Source organism: Panicum virgatum, chromosome 6N (genome assembly GCF_016808335.1).
Source record: "Panicum virgatum strain AP13 chromosome 6N, P.virgatum_v5, whole genome shotgun sequence".
Classification (NCBI taxonomy): domain Eukaryota; kingdom Viridiplantae; phylum Streptophyta; class Magnoliopsida; order Poales; family Poaceae; genus Panicum; species Panicum virgatum.
Window position 1 is genome coordinate 34,204,444 of NC_053150.1, and position 17,240 is coordinate 34,221,683.

The window sequence follows — 17,240 nt, forward strand, 5'->3', positions numbered from 1 at the left end:
AATTCCTTATGAGTGATCCAAGATATTTTATGAATGACGGATAAATATCTTATATGGATCCTCAATGCCCATGGATATATGCTGTGGTGGTGATATCGGTATGTGTAATGTAACCGACACGCAGATGGGAAATATTTGGCTGAGGCCAAGATTCCACGTACTTACTGCAATGAGGGGTACCATTTTGATTGCAGTTATATGAATTTAAATTAAGTTTACGGTGTGTAAGACCGTATGATGCCAACATGATGTTGACTGCACTTCTATGATAATGGTCCTATCAAGTAAGTCATTTTCTTGGTAAGAGATTTGGCTAATCCATTTTTGTGTGTACAAAATATTCCTCATTAATGCCTAGAGCCAAACAATAATAATTGAAGGCTTTTGAGGAGAATTTAGCGGCATTGTTAATCCTGATGGATTTGATTGTGTGTTCTAGATAATATGCTCTTTAATTTGATAATTTGAGCAAATAATCATGCTTAGCATGATTTCTTGTGGATAACAATACATACGGGACCATCTAGTTGATGCATCAATAAGTACCATGAAGTACCAATTTGGTCCGACTAATGGATGAATAGACCACAAATGTCTCCTTGAATGCGTTCAAGGAACTGTAGTGGTTCAACCTTGATCTTAAGATAAGAGGTTCTTAAGATTAATTTTCCCATGGCACTTGTTGTGCACACAAATTTGAAGATTTGGGAAATTTTTTGAAATATTTATGTGGTGACCAATTGAATTGCCGATAATTTTTATATCATCCATATCCAAGGATGATTAAGGCGATGATGCCATGTCTTGAGTATATTAAGATTCTGAAAAATTATCTTGTACGCAACATTTCTACGGGTTTGATGTATGTGTAATACAATCCCGTTGATGCTGAAGGAATTCTTTCAAGCATTTGCTTGAAATATCAAAAAAATTTATGATGAATTGATATTCATTATTGTTGTCATTATGTATTTCCATATGAAAACCATTGTTACGGATATATTTTGTAACTCAATAGGGTACGCGTTGAATTAGGATATATGAGTGTATCCTCACTTTCTAATTGGGTACCCATAGGGAAAATTAATGTGCCTCGACCAAAAATCAATTAATCACAATATTGCAGTATACGATTTGTGTGAAATTTCCTTTACTCTTTGTGGGAGTTTGGAAGTATTTAGTTTCCCTAAGTATGAGTGTTAGTGGTACCATGTCCACTAAATGGATTCCTTCCTTGATTTGGATTGTTCCTGTAGGATAATCCTTGGCAATAAATATTTACCACACAATGTAAATATGGCTGGATAATTAAGTTTCTGGGGATTATGGAGATTAGGTTGTGTCTCCAAAATATGTCGTTGAATTGAAATTCCATGACCATGTTGTTAGTGCTCAATAGTTTGTGTCCACGTGATGGGATCTCCTCATTATCATGTTCTGTAGAACATCTTCATTGTGTTCCATAGGAACATCTTTGGAGCAACTGATATCAATGGGTTGAGTAGTGAAGTGAGCTTCGAGCTCGTCCCTTTGAACTTGTTTGCCAACGGATTTCCAATATATGTCAACCAAATGTTTGGCATTTGTTGCACTTTTAGTGATATGATTGTGACAATCATATGTTCGACAAAACTTGAAAGTGTCATGTTGAGTATTTGTCTAAAAGTGCCTTTGCTTTGTTAGGACCCTGTTTTGTGATGATGCTTAGTTTTCCCTTAAAATTCAATTTGAATTTCGTGCCACCAAATCTTGTTTTGGTGTTCTGATCATTGTATTGATTTTCTAGTAGTAGTACTGAGTCCTATTTGGCGTAGTTGATGGTTCTTTGTTAAGAGCTCATCTTATTTCTTCTACTTTGAGTAGATTATATATGAGATCAGAATATTGAGCATAGTTTTGCTAACGGTATTGCTGCTGCAATACCCTATTTGAAAGGGAAATAATGTCATTTCGATCATTTCTCCATCATCTATAATTTGATAATAAAACTGAAGCTTACAACAAATCTTGGGCACTGCAGAATTGTATTCTGCGATAGATTTGAACTTCATAGGACGAAGTAGTGACTACTCGCCATGTTTCTGACAAATAATTGTCTTTTGTTGATCATAGTATTATTTGAGTGCAACCCAAAATTTGCGTAGATCCTTTTCCATAATTCTTGAGATTTGGATATAAATGATGTCTCAAGAAATGATGTGGTATATTTCGTTATGTCTGAAAAATGGGCTTTTGGATTAGGTTTATTGACGTCATCAATAAATTCCTTTGTTGTTAGTAATATTTTAATATTTATATCCCAAGACAGATAGTTGTGACTATCTGCTGCCATTTCAGCAAAAAATTTTGTTGACTAAATGTAATGCCATTTTTCTACATGAAATATCATGTATATGGTAAATTTAAAATTTTGTGTGTAATTTTATGCAAAGTACTGAAATCAAGATGATTCTTGAATTATAATTTAAGGTATATTTATTGAATAGTGCAACTATATTTAATGGTTTTCTTGTGGAAATTAATGACTTGATAGTCATATTTTATACAAATTTAATTGTATAGAATACTTTGGATATACACATTATAGATAATCACCATAAGATGTAGACATTTAGTAACGGGCAAGTACTTGGTGCCTAAAAACATGGTCTCAGGGCAAATAAATTCTTAAAGAATTTATCGCAGCCGATGCCTAGGTCTCCATTACCTTGTGTTTTTCCAAAAATTTAGATTTATATTTAATTTTGCATAACTCTACTTGATGTAGAATATAAATCAAGTGTTATGTTTGTAAATATACAAATAAAATAAATAGCACATGAATAAAATAATATTTGCATAACCAATGTGAGATCTACGGATCACATATTTACAATTATTGCGGTAATTATAACTATATTATATTGGTGCTAATTTCTAAACTTGATAGTCTATATAGTAATTTTCAAAAATTATGCAAATTCAAAATAATCTGAGGGCTAAAACAGAACAATCTAGAGCCTCAAATACAAAATGTATGACCCGATACTTTGAAACATGTAAATATATATAAATTTGAAGCCTAAATGCAAGATTGCATGGGAGAGAACGGGGGCTCTACTCGGTTTGGGCTGGCGCGGCCTAAAATGGCCTATGTCGGCCTCGCTCGGCTTTGGCTCGGCCCACTGCGGGGGGCCGGCCTGCCGGCGGCCCGGCTCAGCCTGGCGCACCTGCGGACGGCCTGCCGGCGCGGCCTAGGAGCGGCCCAAGAAATGGCCCATTTGCCGGCTGGCCTTTGCTTGGCCCGATTAAATGGAAGGGAAGGGGTGCCTCCCCAGGAACCGCCGCCGCCCGCCCCTTGGGGGCGCCGCCGCCGCTCCTATGGCGCCCCGCCGCCGCCGTTGCCGGTGGTGGGCTCCACTGCCGCCTCCCCTTGGGGGCCGCCGTTGCTGGCTCTGGATGCCGCCGGCGCCGTGTGCCGCTGGCGCCGCCGCGGGCTGTGCCCATCGCCGCCGTGCGTGGTGCGCCGGCTGATGCCGGCCGCCGGCCTTGGCCAGCGCTTCAAAGTCGGAGGAGAGCCCCAGGGCGGCGGGCCGTGGCCGCCTATTCCCCTATGCGCCGGCTGTTGCCGACCGCCGGCCATGGCCGGCACTGCACTGATCGGATGAGATCCTCAGCGCGGTGGGGCTCCTCGGTTGAGAAGAAGGGAGGAGAGTCTCTGCGTGCGACCATGGTGCTGATGAAGTCACTGGAGGCGTCGCGGGTTGGGCGCTGCTGCCAATGGCAGCCATCGACAGGTCGCTTGGTGCAATGAGGCCGACAGTCGAGCAGGGGTTTCTCGTCGATGTCGAGGAGTCGGATGGCGAGGCATCCATTGTCGGCGACCACCAAGCAGAAGGGCAAGAAATCCAGTGTCCAATTGAAAGAAATGTAAGTTACTAATTTCATTCTTACACAGTGGTATGAGGCCGACAGCCCTCCGGCGTGTTCTCGTCACTGTTCATGCAGTGCTATTGCAAAGGATGGCCTCTGCACCTTTGTTGCCGGATACTCGTCGAGTTCCATGGAGCGTGAGGCCCTCTGGAGTGTGTCTTCTCGGCGAGATTCCTAGAAACCGAACTCGGCGAGTTCTTCTTGCGCCTTCTTCTTGCACTCAGTAAAGAGACTATGTGTGCGTGATAACGTGTTGTAGAGTAAAGTGAGAGAGAGAGGATTGAAGGAATGAATGAATCCATAGATTGATTGGGGAGGATTACAGCCTTTTATACATGCCCAAGGGGCCGAAGGGACACACCCCTTCGGTCTGATCCTTTCGTGGATGATGATGTTATAAATCACTAACTAATTATTAAATACAGGAATTGATCACTAATTCTATTTCTTCTTAACATTTTGGATGTTTCTGGCCATTGGTTTCTTGGGCGGTGAGGGCGGCCGGATTGCTTCTCCACTCCTTTTCTTTACTGGTTGGCACCAGATATTCGTTCAAAAATTCCCCCTGGTACGGTGGACTCTCCAGGCACTGAATCATGCGGCGCTACCAATGTTTGGTAGAATACCCACGATGTAATGCCCAACAAACATATGGGGCAATATCCAAACGATGCACACTGATCGATTGGGTCAAACAATACCTGTCAATCTCATCGAATTTCATCGGGTATGGTATGTTAATCCTCGGCATTCCATTCCAGCTTGGGGCTCTTCAATACCTCCCTGCCGCAGCCATCATCATAACACTACCGCAGTCTTTTCATTGGTTTTCTGGTAACCTGGCATGCCACCGCGGGACGACCACTATTACTAAACTTACTTATTGCTGCACACCACCAAGCAGTAACGTGCTAAATCTACATGATGTATGTATGCCTCTGTAACTTGCATGCTTTGTATGCATACGTATTCTGAAACAAAACAATTCACCATAATATTTACAAATATAAAAGACAAAAGAGTCTAAATAAAAAGGTATAAATTTCATGAACGAATGCATCATCAGACATTCGATTGCCTACAGAGAAGGAAGCAGATGAGGTGAAGCCATGGCAGCTCAGCTAAGCTCAGGACTGGCAACAGACTAATTAATTAACTCAGGCTTGTAGGGACTAGGGACTGCCAAGGATCATGTGTGCTAATCGGCTCAGCAAGCTAGTAGGGAGACCGCCAATCACCATGTATGCCAATCATGCTTGAAGCAGGAAAAGTTTGTTATGCCATAGAAATAAGGAGTTTGCTGAAGAATAATGGTTTTGACCCCTTTGATTCAATTGTCATGGCCCAAATCGGACTTATTCTTGATATAGATGGAGTCTGCTGGGTGTCGAGTCATCTATCAAATGAATTGTAGGGCACCTGTTAATCGCAAAACATTTATCACAAAATCAAGAATAATAATGACAGATGGAAAATATTTTAATTTCATTATTTACACTACTACAGAACATGGATATAGTAACACCAGCTTGTGTTACTATAAGTCAATTAAAGTGTTACTGTGTCCCTTAGTAACACATCTTGTAAGTGTTCGCCCCATCTTCTTTTCCTCATGCACCCTTCACGACCACAAAACAACTTGCTCATCCCCCACCACCTCAATGACATGAAGGCCCTGCCCATCTCCCCTCTCTCCACATCCTAATAACCTCACTCCAATCAGCATATCCTCCTCAAATCAAGCAACAAAGGGGCATTCAGGTGCTCTGTTGAGCACCCCCATGTTCTTCCTTGAGACTCCATAACCCCACTTTCTATGATCTCTAGCCCTCTCCCTTCCTCACCCTCCAGTTTCTCTCCACCAATCATGTTCCAAAAATGCTCATTGTGGCCAAAATTGTCGGCCATTGCTGCCACTCTTGATGGTAGCCACACCTCGACCCTTCCTCATCTCTTCTTTCTATAAAATCACCACCTTGAGCACCATTTGGCGCACTAGAATTATGTTTTCGGTTGCTCCCTCCCTTCCTTTGCTCTGACACTAGTGCAACATGTCACCAAGCTAATTGCCACCATGTTGCTCCTCGTGAATGGTCCACCCTCCACCCTAGCTGAGCACCTCTATGGCACCATGCTGGATTTTAATTGAAAGTGCAACATGAGCTACTAGACATTATACTTGCTATACAACTACTTGTCTAATTATATTTGCTGCAAAGAAGAGAAAGGATTAAAAATTTTATGCACCGTTAGGGGGAGCCATGGCCCCTGCTAGGCCCCCCTTGGCTCCGCCGTTGAGCACTAGTATAGAAAGTGGATGTAGTCTCGGTTGGGAACTGGCCTTAGTCCCGGTTTCCCAATCAGGAAAATTCTTCCGAGATGAAAGGTTGCATGATTTAGTCTCAGGTGGTATAACCGGGACTAAAGTAACTTTGTGTCCTGGTTAGGGTTCCCAACGGAAAAGAAGATAATAAAAATTAAAGAAAAATGTCCTATCCGCTCTCCACCACCAGCTCTTCCATCCTCGAGCTCCAACTCCTTCATATGATGCAATCACACCTAGAAGAAATTAGATTGAAACTAGAAACATGCTTATCTCACATGACCATCACTAATCAGTACATCACACAAGTAAAAAAGCATAAGATCTAATTCGGAGCACATGAAATTGATTTGATTCACCAGCACAATCAGAAAAGAAAAAAAATCACAAAACAAAATATGCGTCATCACTCGTCCTTGCCCTCGCCAGCCCACGGCGGCGAGCGTTCCCGCCCCGTGCGCCTAGCTACACACGATGGCGATGGCTCACCGAGGCACACCCACACTCATGCCCACTGGTGCCTAGCCGCGGCTCGCCGGCCGCCTTCCGCGCTGGGGAGAGAGGGAGGGAGCGGGAGGAGGGAAGTTGAGGGAGGGTGGTGGCTGGGAGGAAGCTTGTGGATGGGAGATGTAGAGGCAGAGGAAGTAATAAGGGTGAGAGAGAGAGAGGGGAACCGGAGAGATAAAGTCAAAGCACTCAGGTCGCAGCCAATGTATTTGGTCCTGGTTGGTAACTCCAACTGGGACAAAATAGTACCAATTGATCAAGGTTGGTGGCTCCAACCGGGATAAATTGGTCGGCCTATTGTTCTGGTTGGAGTCACCCACCAGGGCAAAGAAGGGGCTTTTTAGTCCTGATTGGTTGCTCCAACTAGGACTAAATATCCCTATCCTCCACAGCCACCGAGCTTGTCATTGGACCGAAACTAAAGCTTTCATTGATCGGGCCCAATAGCAGCGGGGAAATGCAAAGAATCAAGAGCAAAATACACCGCCGACCCCTTAACTTGGCGGCGGATGTCATCCCGGTCCCCAAGCTCCCAAAATGCACATCTAGGTCCCTGAACTTGTTAATTGGTTCATGTGGGGTCCAAATCACCGTTACTCTTGTTAAACCGCCAGCGTGTCAAGCTGACTGGACACCTGACATGTGGGGCCCATATGTAAGATACACCTCCCTCCTGCCTTCCACAGCCATAGTCGGCACGACAGCGGCGCGGCAGGCCTTGCCCACTCGAGGGCAACCTGGCGGGGCAGCCCGCGACGGGCACACGCCGGCGGCGTTCCGGCGGTGGCGGTGCCGGGAGCGAAGGGGCTAGGGAGCATGAGGGGGTCATAGGGAACTTCAGGAGGGCCGGAGGGAGGTGATCGACGGGCGGAGGTGAGGTTCGGCAGAGTATTAACAAGTGCTGAGTTAACTATGGTTCTTTTTGCTGAGTTTGCTAGATGGTCCTGATGTGCAATAGACTCATTGTATTCCATTCTAGATGTGTGCCCTTAACTGCTGTTTTTCTTCGTTGTACGTCACAAATGAGTACCAATGAGTATGAAAAATGGATAGCATTTGCCTATCTCTCGTCTCCGGGACTCCAGGAGTAGGGACAAAAAGAAAAAAAACAAAAGAGAAGGCTCATGAAACCCACAGGATAGGAAAAATAATAATAATTGAAGCATGAATTATGAAGTAATTCAAGCCATCTAAATCTGTGTGAAAATAAAGAAAATAGTCACCCTTGCTAGAACTTCTAACCTCTAACTCGGCCCAGCCCACTAGGCGGCCGGCCTGAAATTGAAACCCATCCGAGAGGCCTCGTCCGTCGTCCTCCGCTCTCGTCATCACTAGAAAGGACACGCGGCATTGCCGCGCAAGGCCTTTTTTTTGTTATGTTACTATATTTGACGGACTGTTATTTCATTCATAGGGTAGTATATATGTACAGACAAGTGTATAGTTTGTTTAGGATCATATAATTGTAGTTTGCAATGTATTGATTTTTAGGGAGAAATATGTGCCCTTTGATGCTGGATATTGTGTTGAGCAAACCAACAACGTTCTGCTTAAATAAGGTCGTAGTATTTATTTGCATTTATGTATTATATGAAACAATAGTTAAGGGTGGCCATGAATTGGCAACCTTGATATCGAAAACTCCTTGATCATAGATGCTGGTTCGATGAAAATTCCTGCTTGGATTCAGTGAGGAAGATGGACATGGTCATTGGAAGCTCGTCCGTTTGTTTTGATTTGCAAGTGGCTGCTGATGTTGGGTTTACATAGGATGGTCAAGAGTAGGTGACATTGCATTGCCAGATCTGAGAATAAAGAAATTAATTGAAGAGTATTAAGCTGGTTTGGATATATCAACGAGCTAATAGCCTTAATAGGCCTTAGCTATATACAGAACAATCAAGTGACACCATCCAAGAAAAAGATTAATCAGAAAATTACTTTGAGCATCTTGGCTGTGCAAAGGAACGAAGCTTACCTCGCAGTCTAATAGATTTGTAATTAAGACTTCACAAGATTGGACCTAAGCATGTGGGTGGGTGGCTTGGGCCTGAGGTGCTGCAGGTCTTGCAGAAGCAGGTTACAGGTAACAAAGTATACATAATACATGTATTTGTGTGCTTGTGCACTCTTATGAGCGAACAAGCGCAGCATCGCAGATCCATAGGGAATTGCACTCTGACCACGCGGCGAACAAGCACGGCAAAGCACTGCCGACTATAGGCGCCGACTATAGGCGAGGTCGGTGGTGGTGTGCACTCTTATGAGCGGGTTCAATCCTTGGAATGCAAACTTGACCTGCTGGAACGGCAAGAGCAGTCCGTTCCTCGACATGGAGAAGCTTTGCAAAGACCTGCAGTCCATGGAGAAGCTGTTGCAATGGTTGAGACATTTGATCGAGCACTGTATCTACGCACTCTTCGACGTCATCCTCAAGGAACAACGTGCCGTCGCCGGCGATGGTATCGCCATCGTGAGCATCACGAGGACGACGCGCATCCACTAAGCTAGGCAGCACGGGGTGTGGGCAGCGGCAGCCGGCCGGCGACGTGCAGGTGGCGCGGTCATGGCGTCCGCGGCAGCGATGGCTGCGTTCCGGCTACGTCGGCGGCGAACGCGAGCGGCCGACGGGCGCGTCAGGTTGGCCAGGTGACGGCGGCTCCATTTCTGCGACTAATCGAAGGAAGGAAGGGCCGGTGGGTGAGCTTGCCATGAGGGCCGGCCATGGCGGCGACGGTGGCTCCTTGGCGTCGACGGCGAGCCGCTGCAGTCAACGAGGGCTCCGCATGAGGGGTGAGGGAGGTTCCCTGGTGCGGAGGCGGAGGTCGAGGCTGAAGCAATCGGTCCATGGAAGGGTGCCCACGGCGGATTTCTCCGGCGGCGCCGTCGTCTTCCAGAAACCGTCGCCTCTGCCCCCATACGCCGCCTCTTCTCCCTGCGCTGGCTGTTCAGCTGCTCCGTCCGCTCCTCCCTGAGCAGGCTCCCGCGGCCGCCTGCGAGGCCCCTGGCAGCGCCGCCGCATCCGCTGCCGGCTCGATGAGCAGGAGGTCGCCGCCGACGAGCCCGGGGCTGCGACGCCCGCGCTCAGGAGCAGGATGGAGGCGGCGCTTCCCTGCCCGTTCGTGCCCCATGTCGTGCCAGAGAAGAGACCCACGTTTCGTGTTATAGAGATGGCCTCTCGTTCCCAGCCACCGCCGCCGGCGGAACCCCAAGCACCGCCCGCCCCCACCACCATACGCGCCCTCTCCGATGACCTCCTCCGCGAGATCTTCCTCCGCCTGCCGTCCCTCCCTTCACTCGTCCGCGCCACCCTCACCTGCCGCGCCTTCCTCGCCGCCGTCCGCTCCTCCCCCGCCTTCCGCCGCCGCTTCCGCGCGCTGCACCCGCCCCCTCTTCTCGGCTTTTTCATCAGCCCCAATGGCAATGAAGCGCCCTCCTTCGTGCCCATCCGCCGCCGCTCCGACCCGGACCACGCCGCCGCCGTCCGCGGCATCGATGTCTTCCTCACCCGCGTCCCCTGCGACGACGACGTCTTCCCCGGGTGGCACATAGGCGAGTGCCGCGGCGGCTGCCTCCTCCTCGTTAACTGGGAATCCAAGCAGATCGGCTCCTACAACCCCCTCATCCGGGCCCTGGATCTGCTCCCGATGCCGACTGACGAGATCTCCAAAGGCCACCGCGGCAAGTTCATGCCTATGCGTTACTTCTTGCTTTCCTCCGACGACGAGGCGCCCGACAGGTCATCGTTCCGCGTGGTCTACTCCTGCCACGACAAGTCGCGGGTTCGCGCCACCGTCTACTCGTCCGCCACCAGGAAGTGACAAATTCTCCCCTGGTCGGAGCCTGCACCGGCGCAGCCGGCGAGCGGCAAGTACTGGCTTCTCGCCGGCACCCAGGTGAATGGGTTCCTGTGCTGGGCACACTCGTGACTCGTGGCATCCCTACATCGTGCTTCTGGACACCGCTGTGCTGCAATTCTCCTTCATCGATCTGCCGGAGGATTTGCAGGGGCAAAGCCACCTTTACATGATTGGGGATACCAAGGATGGTAAGCTCTGCATTGTTGCCGCAATTGAATTCACACTGTTTATTTGGTTGCGAAGAGCGGATGCTGATGGTGTTGACAAGTGGATGCTTGAAAGTATGATCGAGTTGGATAGAGAGGTTCTTCAGGCTACCGAGGGCTCACGGGAGGAACATGAAGAGCTCAAAGTGTTCGCGATTCTGGACGGCATTGTATACATGTCGACTTATGAGACATTCAGAGATGCAACTTTACCTTGTTGGTACTTGTCCTTCTGCCTGGAAACTAGGAAGCTGGAAAAGCTCCTTTTTGGTAAAACTGATGGCCACAAGCATCCCTACATCATGGCGTGGCCTTCTTCTTTAGTAAGTAACAATTTGGACCCTTGACCTGGAGGTGCTTGTTAAGTGTGGAACTGGTTTTGATAAGTGATAACCTAGGAGGAAGGCGAAAACTACAGTTGCTAAATATTCATTTTATTGTACTATTATATTGACTTATTGACATCTATTTTGTTTCACTTAATGGTGGCAATTGTTCTTAGTAAATTGTAGAGTAATATTAATGTCATACCAAGTTTTTGTCTAGCACTAGTAGTCCGTTCACTTACCTTACAGTGTGCCAATAGCACTCTTTATTCTCTGCATATTAGAAATGTTACCTTGTTTCTTCGTAGTCTCTGGAAAGCACCAGGCCCTGCTTTTGATTAATGTTTGTGTGACTGGAGAAACAGTAACGGAATATAGTATAAGAGTTTAAGGATTAATTCCAGAATAGAATGCAATGTCTATACTGTGCAAATTCTTACACCCTCTGGCTACTATCTTTTGTAACCAGCCCTAGAAAAAATGATACTATGTTGATGGAGCCACAAGACAATTATAATCCTGTGAGCAAATATTTCCATGCACACTGCATGTGAGGCTCAACCCCCAATATGCTTTGACAGCTTTTGAATATGTGCAAGATTATATTGCCTTTATTTTCTTTAGTCCTGGTAATACCTCTGCAAGTGTGTGTTTTCTTTTGGTATAAAATATTTCTTAAGTTATGAAAAATCAACAATGGATCTTACTGGAACTAGAATTCAGATTTGTAATAGTTGTATGCTTTCAAGATGGTGTATATGTGACCAGAATGATTTCTGGTTTCAAATCAGAGCCTATGGGAGAAGGATTTTGAGCATACATTTTAGTTTTTATGTCGATATGTAGCTTGCAAGATATATGTTTAGATATTAATGGTGTCAAATCAATTTAATTATGTGCTATAAACATTATATTAGCTCCTGAATGCATTGAGTTGTTAATAAATTGTATTAGCATGAAGTTTGGTTTTGCTAAATCTAATGCATCCATAGTGAGAAGCCTTTACATGTCATGTTTTGTCAAAATAGTAGTACATGGAACCTAACGTTTGCTAGCTGCATTGGAGGAACTCTCTTAATTTCGTTAGCTTTGTCTGTAGTACTTTTCTTATAGCACTGTGCTGCAAATACTTGAGGTTCAAGACATTTAGCCTATTTATTCACTCCTGACTTCTGACTGTGGACAATGCCATCACCTGAAAATTTAGAAAATTGTTCCTACCTTTTTGAGATGAATGTTTTTTGCAGGCTTTAGTGAAATATTTGTTTCGAGTATTAAAACATTGTTGTATGTACCTATTGATTGAATTATCAAGAACTTTGTCGTATGATGTCATTTTATTTATTCAAGCATCCTAATTTATTCTGGAAAAGGATAATGCAAGTGTTCCCTTGCGTACCATTTCGTTTTACCCAAGGTAATGCAAGTATTCTGGAACTAATATTGAATTTGAAATTTTGTTTCCTATATACATTCTCACATGCTGGAAGCGTTCATGATAAATATGAATAACTAGGATTATGATATAATGATTTAGGTTGTTTTATTTTTTTCTTGGATAAGGAGATGATGCCTAAATTTTTTGCTCTGATTTTCTGTATTGAGTCATTATTGATGTGCCTTGAATCCACTTATTTCTTTTGTTTTATATTAGAAATATGTATAGATATGTGTAGGCAAAGTTAAAGCTGAAAGAATTTTACAATGATCCATTCTAATCATGCATTACTCCATTAGCATGATACTTCTGTAAAAATGAATATTCCAATGCCACCATCAGTTATGCTGATCATTACATGATGCCCTTTGCAAGTAGCTTTGAGATCCATAAGCATTGTTTGAGGAGTCAGATATAGTCAGGTGGGCTAGATCTTCTGTTTACTGCAGGGCAGTAGAAGCCAAGAGATGGAAATGCAAAGAAAATGGTTAAAAATTTCAGAAGCTACAGAGGCGGCCCATCAGACTGATATGATTCCGAGAGTAATGGACATAGGAGTTGTAAATTGTAATGCAGAGGGTGAGCTGTAGTTCTCGCCGAGTCAAGAATTGTTCCCAGCTGGCCGGAGATGAACAGCCCTCTGGATAGGACCAGCTGTAATATTTCCCCTGGAAACCTGTAGTTGCATAACATTAGATTCTGGTAAAGAGATGGGCCTTCTTGTCTGATTTCAGCATCAACAGAAATGCAGATAATGTTTTTTGTCGCCGAGTCCCTAGCATCATGTGCGAGCAAAACCATAAGCGACCTTTACAAATGAGGAGCCAGATCTCCTTTGTTCCTGCTGCTGTCCATTGCCATGGACTCCAGCATGCTTCTCCACTCCTGCAGGTTCTCCCAACAACAGAGTGTTTTTGGATTATAAAATCTTGAATCTATTAAGGTAAAATGACCTATAACATCAAAGGTCAATTACTTTCTCTTTCCTGGTACCACCTATTCTCAAAACGAAATAAATTGAGTGAAATATTTTAGATGGGATCTAGTTGGTCCTCGATTCTGCATGAGCACATGCTTCCCTCTACACCTTTTGTTTTATAGACCTTATGATAGCGTGAGCAGAAACAAATTCAGCAAATGGCATGGCATGCCAGATGCCAGATGCGAACGAGGATATATATATATATATATATATATATATATATATATATATATATATATATATATATATATATATATATATATATAAACATGAGAAACAATGAAAGGGATTAGTAAATAAAGCTTATGTGCCGTACTAGTAGTATAGAAAATTTCAGACATTACTAGTAGTACAAAATAACCATGTTGCCCCTAATTAATTATAGCAGTTGTGATTGAAGACCAAGCTATTTATTTGGTTCTGTAGATACTCAATAAATGCAAATGCATTGAAATACTAGAAAAGTAACATCTATTTAAGCATTTAATTGGCTCAATATCGTTCTCTACGCAATTATTTTTTGGTATTTGATATTGCTTTGATTAGATAAACTTTACTGCAATATAAAGACAGTTTTTGTGGGACAAAATTTGAAGGTTAAACGAACAATCTTTGTTGGACAGAGGGAGTAGGTGGTTATTACATGTGTTCTGCGAGGTGAGGGATTATTGACCTGTGTTACAGTGAGGTATGAGTAGTAGTAAATTACAGAAAGTGTGATTATTGCTGTCGTTTGTATTGACGCTGCACAATTATATGCATTAATAAGCTTCCAAAAAAGTGACAACCGAGGTATCTTCCAAAAAAGTGGCAACCGAGGTATCCTACGTACCCACTCCATCGTGCTTATCAAGGCAGCACCGGTAACAGTGGCGGTGCTCACCCATCACGTAGGGTGGGGCATATGCCCCAGCTAGCCGCCGGGAACTCGCCTGCCACGCCCGCCTGCCGCGCCCCGCCGGCGGCCCCTTGCCGGCCCTGCCGCGCCCCGCCGGCGGCCCCTTGCCGGCGGCCCCTTGCCGGCCTGCCCCACCTAGAATTTTTTGCTAGCTCCGCCTCTGACCGGTAACATGCAATTTTAACTAATCACCCTGTTCCTGCTGTTGTCACTCGACCTTCTGTGCTGGTGCCGAAAATACTGAGGGACTTTCATGCTAGGAGAAACATTCCGGATGTTCATACACCGTGTCAATCCATGATCTAGATACTGAAACTAGTGTACCAAATGTCACCAGCCCACCTCGTAGGTGGATTTTCCTGGATATGAAACTATATGTTAGAAACAACATTTTATCCTACCCGAGACATCTTTTACTAATTAATGTGGAGATGGTAAACTAAAGTTTGTTGGAACTATAGGGAGGAATAATGGCCTAACACTAATGTCCATTGCTCAACTAGGGACACTGTTATTTGGACAGACCCTTAGGTAATTAGCTTAATTTAGTGGTGCTTTCCACATCTCTCTCTGCTAGATATCAGAATTGTTCAGTTTTTTTTAATGGTCACCGGGGTGAGCATCCTCACCAGAGTTGTATTCAAATGGTGTGGCAAACCACAAATCAAAGACCTCGATTTTGGGGAAAATGAGACACAGTCCTACATCGCTTGGTTAATTCGGGAAAACCAGGTGCTAAAACCTCTACTGCAACCTTGCTAAACTAGGTCTAAACCAACACCAAACCCAACCGCAGCAATTTTGTTCAGTTAAAACCTTCCTTCGGAATAATGTTCACTAGAGATTTCTGGCTGCTTGTCGACAGTAGCACATAACCAGCTCATTGAGCATCATAGTATTCTTCACGGCAGACATTTGGGGGACATTTCCTACCAAGAGATGTATGGGTTTATATTCCGGAGACCGAAACCTTCGCTTCCAGAAATGCTTAAGCTTGCCTCATTTGAAATGATGGAATCTGCCAGTCTCCTCACTATTTAAGTAGTTTTCGGAAATAATGTGCTCCGAGCAAACATAAGATTCCTTTTGGGTTCTACTCAAGGACAGATTCAATATATATTACGGACTTGCTTAGATTGAAAAATATGGTCTTGAGCGACTATATAACTGTGCCCTTGGTACAAAGACCCAACACACCCAGGAAAATCAAGCACATTTGTCTTCTCGTGCTCCTCCATTTAACAGTAGTGCCCGTGCTTTAGTATCACTTGGAATGACACGTTTTTTTCTAACAAACTTGGGATCACACGTTGCTGTTTGATATGGTTGCAGAGTGCAGACAGGGATTTTGTGAAGTTTTGGAGCACCAAAATTTTTTCGAATGAGTGTCATATGGTGGCCTGTTGATCTGTTTGGTGTCGTATCACATGAATATATAGCATCTTCCACTTTGCACGTATGAATTTAATTTATCCCAATTGCTTCCATGGCCAGCCAGCGCAGCAGTGTGTTGCAGCTGCGGCCTGCTCCCCGACACTTCGTTTCGATAGATCATGAGGCTTCGGGATCAGCACTCCCAGCAGGAAAGCTGGTAGCCCACCCCCGGTCACGAAGTTACCCAGGGAGTCACGCCTTTCTTTCAGATCAACGTTGGCTTTCATCCAAGGACCTCTAGGCAACGTTGGCTTTGGCTAGCTTGCTCCGCTATCCTGTTGCTCGACTCTCTTGTTTTCCCCTGAGATGCCACGCATTCCTAGTTAGTATTATCCTATAAAGTGGGTGCAAAGGCAAGCGACCATTAGCTAGGTACTTGCTTGTTCAGGCGGCGCGCATGTATTATTCGAGACACTACAACTCTAAGAACTACAAATTATAAGAATGAAATAAAATAAAATGTTCTACGCATCAAAGTAGTAGTATGTGTGTATGTATGTGCATAGAATGTGTTGGCAACACTGGCACTCGATCGCAATACTACATCTCACTGGAAGGTGCGACGAACTAAGAACCTTCTATATAAGGGATGACATGATAAGGGGGAAACGTGAGTGCGAATAGTGCAGTGATTTCCTTTAAAAAAAATAATGCAGTGATTATTGTCATTGTACCACCTAAAGAGTGGTAGTTGGGGTGACAAACTTTAGCCTGAGGAGTGCAGTGATGTCATGATACCACTTAAATAATACTAGTTGTACTCGTTACCATGCACATGCGGCACTCAGGTGTCGTGTGTCGACACTGAAATATAATCTGATTCGTGACGACTAGAAATTGCGTTCATCCAGTTATAAAAAACAATGGCAAAGATAGTCCACACCAAATTGGCATATGCAAAAAATCACCCACCCAACGGAATAAGCAAGTGCTTTTCTCTCACACCAGCTTACCAGCCAACAGTATTTTCCTCTCACACCAAATTAGCACTAGCTACTAGCCACCAGCCAGCTAGAGGTATTTTTCTCTCAAAATAAATCAGCAACAACCACCAGCCTTAGCCAGCCGAACAAAGTGATAGTATCACCATACCCTTGTCCACTGATGATTGTGATGTATCAATGGCATTGTTTAATTTCGATCAACAATGAACTAAACAAAACTTTTTTTCGGCAATTCTATAACTCATCAAATGTATGCTGCTTGATGGCATACGAGCCCTTAGATCAACCATCAAACAAAGTGATCAACACGTGAGAACTGCAAAAATGATATGTTGATGATCAAAATTGGCATGGCGTGACTAGAAAAAACCAGACTTGCCTGTTTGGGCGAATTGGACTGGAGCTTTGTG

At 44.5% G+C, this 17,240-nt stretch overlaps 1 pseudogene; it reads left to right on the top strand.

The window, feature by feature from the left end:
* Window positions 1-9,074: 9,074 nt before the first annotated feature.
* Window positions 9,075-13,274, top strand: LOC120678088 (annotated as a pseudogene).
* The last annotated feature ends 3,966 nt before the right edge of the window (window positions 13,275-17,240 follow it).